The 4,607-nt window shown below is 41.2% G+C and overlaps 1 long non-coding RNA gene across 1 annotated transcript; it reads left to right on the top strand.

The window, feature by feature from the left end:
• The first annotated feature begins 2,065 nt into the window (after positions 1-2,065).
• LOC116579045 lies at positions 2,066-3,964 on the top strand. The gene is made up of 3 exons (XR_004281121.1): positions 2,066-2,171; positions 3,411-3,523; positions 3,714-3,964. It is a non-coding gene; the product is annotated as an uncharacterized LOC116579045 (long non-coding RNA).
• The last annotated feature ends 643 nt before the right edge of the window (positions 3,965-4,607 follow it).

Genomic DNA, 4,607 nt, shown 5'->3' with positions numbered 1-4,607 from the left:
ACTTTCGTTGAAGAATGTCCAGGCCAGTTCCATTTTCTGCCCATTACTCTGACCTCCAAATAGCATTTAATAAGATCTGCTTGTTTTTTCGCTTTGAAAGAAAAAGATAAAGGCACTTCTCTTAAACAAGAAACAATTTTTTGCCATAAGTAAATGTTTCGAGGGAAGCGTTAAACTTTTTCTTTTTTCTTCTTCTTCTTCTTCTTCTTTTTTATTTTTTTTTTTTTAAGCGCACCACAGCGACTGGAGGGCCGGTAAAGCTCAGCGTGGAAGGATCCGTTCAGGCCTTTCCTGACCCTGGTGCCGGTCTATTTCAGGCAGTTATGGATAGATAACATTACAGACACTGGTAATTAAAACAACACTAATTTTGTCTCGGTGGCCACGCTTTGTTGTTAGAAGCCATCTATCATGGCCTTCACGCATCACACAATGAGAAGACATTTGTCTACGTACATTGTGCTTGGTCAACGGTTTTACCCATCTCCCCGTGTACCTGGACGCCCGGGCACTTTTAAAGACGTAGTGTTCTCATTTCTACTCTTTCTATTGCTCTGATTAATAAAACATTTTGCATGCTTAGACAAAACACGCTGAACATGTATTCGACCGGGGAGAAAGAAACAATGTTAATTTCCTTCCTTTTAGAAAGAAAACAACAACAACAACAACACAGAAATTCTCTTTCGGATTGTAAGAGAAAGAAAAAAAAATCAAATATGGAAACATTTGCCTTCTCTGTAGAGCAGAGAACATCCTAATGGAAAGCAGAGTATTAAAACACACACACGGTACAAAGCGTATCCTTGAAGACTCCACATCTCTGTCACTCTCTGTGTGGTTGATCCTTTCTTATGCATCAACTTGTTTAATTTAGGGACACTTGGTTTTACGTCACCTTTTGTGACAAGATCTGCAAGTACGTTAAGAGTGATAGCCAGTCAGATTTTTTTTTTTTTGTATTTTGGTGATGAAAATATCAAGAAAAGATCTCTTCCATAGGCCCTTATAAGAAAGAAGGGATATCCAAAATGCACACGGATTAGTGCTAATCAACTAAAAGGAATGGTGCATTTCAAGTGATCTTTAATAAGTGACACGACCAGAGGAGAAGCAGACAGGACTATTTAACTTCAAACTCTCCCAAAAGGAGCCACGAGGTAGGCTCCCTCCAGCAAGCCCGGCTGGCTGCCGTGTGCCGGTCCTCATTTCTCAGCGGAAAAGCCACCCCCTTGAGACTCTCCAGGCAGCCCCCACCTGCATTTCTTATCAAGCGTCTAGAAGGTGGGAGCTGTTAGAATTCTCTTCTCTATTCACAGATGATCACAGCCCTTTTTCCCCCCTTTAGCTGCAGACGCACATGTAGTTTCAAATATTAGCTAAGACTCCAGCCTCCGCCAGCCCCTAATTGCTCTCTCAGGGAAGGTGTCATAAACGTAGGTATGGATGACACAGATGTAGCTTCAATTTTATGCAGGCAGGAATCCTACATCAAAGCTATTTGCAAAGTGACACAACTAGTTATTAAAAAGTACATTTTTATTATATTCCTTAGAATTTGCATTCTTCAGAAACCACGTGTATTTTTCAGCACAGGCCACAGAAATGTTGGGGTAATTGACCATTAGTGACATCTGCAAGGGAGAGACGCCTAAATATTTTTCAAGCTGGTTTAATAAGTACAAGTGCTTCTGCCAATAAAGGTAACCCGATGATTTAAATAAGTTAATATTAGTACATCTCTCCTGCCGGCTGCTGTGAGCAATCTGACTGCTGTCCTTAAGCAAAAAAAGGCCAAGACAATGTGAGTTGATCTGGTCCTACCTGCCTTTGTACTCCTGATTCTCCTGAAATAAATGGGAAAGAAAAACTTACTGACTTTTGGCAAACTACAAAGGTTAACTCTATTCATCATGGAGGAGCGGATGCTAAGTGCTTTCTGTCTGTCCATATATTTTAAAGATTTAGAAGGCACCTGGTGCCGCTCTCGGGATAAAGACAGGAGTGTTGGTCTTGGGCAGGTGGCGAGTATCCCTTGCATTTTTCTCTTTATATTGCCGGAACTATTGAGATCCTTTCTGGACTAGAGACTTTTGGAAACAATGTTATTTTTCAATGATATAAAAAGCCAAAGCTTTCTGCTTCTTTGGATCCTTTTGGAGTCCTTCAAGGTAAGTGAAAGGATCTGCAGAATTTGCTATTAACCCTTTGAGGAGAGGGAGCTCGATAGCTGAAAAGGTAGGAATAGAATTCTCATCGCCCATACTGTCATAAAACGTGCCTCTCCCGGTACCAATAAAGTCTGCCCTGGAGAAGATTTCCAGAGACCCGCTGGAAGCAAAGGAAAGGCTTCTAAATCTTAACTCTTAAAGCAACAGCTCCAAAGTTGAGAGCCCAGACTGCAGTCTACCAGGCGGCCTGGCAGGGGAAGGGGCCAAGAAGTTCAGACCCTGACAGAATCGCAGAGGTAACGGGAGCCTTCCCAGCGCGGTCTCCGGGTCTACCGGGCAGGCAAGGCACCAGCCACAAATCCTTCCGCTTTCTATAACTCATTTGCATGAATTTACTTTTTTGCCTTAAGAGGTTGTTGTAATGTGTGCTAAAACACACAGTGCAATTTTATCTCCATAATATCACAAAAGAAATATTATGTTAGTATAAAGTAAAAGAAAAAAAAAAAGGAAAAAAGAATGCTGTGAAATCTGCGGGCTCGGCTTGCTGGAAAGCGCTGCTCAAAAGCGCCACCCAAAGGCGGGACGAGGGTACAGGCATCCAGGGAGGGATCGTTTTTGTTAATTTCAGCAATCCGAGTGTAAAAAATGACAGCGCCACGCAAGTTGACGGAGGCTTTTGATTGAAGTGACTGATTGCCTCAGCTGCACCTGCGGAAAATTGATGACAATGCTGTCTAAACCATTCATTAGGATTTGGAACTTCGCGCCGATGAATGCTGGATTCATAAATTTGCTAGACATGTGTTGTAGATAATATGACAAAGCACTGTTTTCAAATGAACATTTCTTTGACCTAATTTTATCGAAATCATGCAAAGGAATGAAAGAATATTTGTGCCCAAACTCTGGAGACAGCTGCAACTAAGGCACACTCTCTGTCTCTCCCTCCCTTTCTCTCTCTCTCTCTCTCTCTCTCTCTGTGTGTGTGTGTCTTTCAAATAAATTTAAGTGAAATATATTTAGAATATATCTGCTGGTTTGGTTTAAAATATTTGTTAGAATGACAAAGCATTTATTTTTACCTATTACGATCATTGTTACTCTCTGCCAGATGAAGGAAAATTTTATTTTAAGGGTTTTTGTTTTCAACCCCCAAATTTGCTTAATTGAACACAAGTGGGAAAGAGATTTTTTTTTAAAATGATAATAATAATGTCATTTTTACCGACGTTTCAGGAGGAACCATTCCAGTACCAATTGGACATGCTCCCTGTGATAGCTAGGCTGTTTGCAGGCTTTGAGGAGAGAAGAAAATCCCTTTAAAATATTGACTCTTCTGGTCCAAAAAGGTGAAACTGGGGGGAAATGCCATCTATACACATTTTATCTAAGATTCCTGACTTGCTGTTGATTTTAACATATCGAAACACTATCAATATTGAATGAAGCTTTTTCCGCGTGCCCCTCCAACGAAACAAAGGTGGCGGAGAAGGGAAGAGCGTACTGTTTTCACACCTGGTTTTGCTTATCTGCTCGCAGGAAGAAAAGGCCGTAGCTGAATCCATCCCACCCGAGGCTTGAATTGTTAGGAAAGAGTCACATTTTTAGAAAAGAACACCTGATACTGAAGAAACCATGATTTTTGCCATAGAAATAGATCTTCCTTCTTCAAAAGGACCCTCTGCCGAAGTACTTGGAATCCCCGCCCCCCAACAAAATGAATATTTATTAACATAAGAAGAACCTGGAGCAGGTTGGTCCCACACGTCCCAATCTGCCAAAATGCTTCCAAATCTCTTGCCTGGCATTTAAAAGACATCTCTTTTTATAAATTCTTGTGAACTGAGGTTTTAGTACCAGTAAAGTAATTTCTGATGAAGCGTCTTGGGTTGTGTCGTTGTTGTTTTCTTTTTTCCTAAAGAATCTTCGCAAATACCTGAGATGCTTACGTTAACCCCACACCTGGATGGAGAGAGACTGCAGGTGTGAACGGCAGGGCTAATAGATCTGAGTTTTGCCAAGCATTTGCTTACGGCTCTAACATTACTTTGAACTGGAAAACATTATCCAGACAAATCTAAACAAGACTCTTTAAAGATGCTAAGCCCGAGCTGCTACCGATATGAAATTACCCAGTAGATATGTGAAAACCCCTAAGTGCAAAACAATCTGGGTTGTCTTCTAATTGCTTCATTTTCTAATGGGGAAAATGTGTAAAACCAATAGATGGGAATGGAGAGCTCTGAGCAGTCAAAGCAGAACATTCTTGTGTTTCCGTAAATCGGAACTCTCCAGCCGGATTTGGAGAGCCTGGAGCTCCAGTCGCCTTTAGACAATTTAGACTCAGTATTTGCTTCCAATTCAGGCCAGTATGTTTGAAACAGTCGCTAGTTTGTCTTGGATAGTAAAACCTCAGAGGTCCCAGGTTCATCG

The sequence above is a fragment of the Mustela erminea genome, chromosome 19 (assembly GCF_009829155.1).
Source record: "Mustela erminea isolate mMusErm1 chromosome 19, mMusErm1.Pri, whole genome shotgun sequence".
Taxonomy (NCBI): Eukaryota; Metazoa; Chordata; class Mammalia; order Carnivora; family Mustelidae; genus Mustela; species Mustela erminea.
This window is presented reverse-complemented; position numbering and strand designations above follow the sequence as displayed.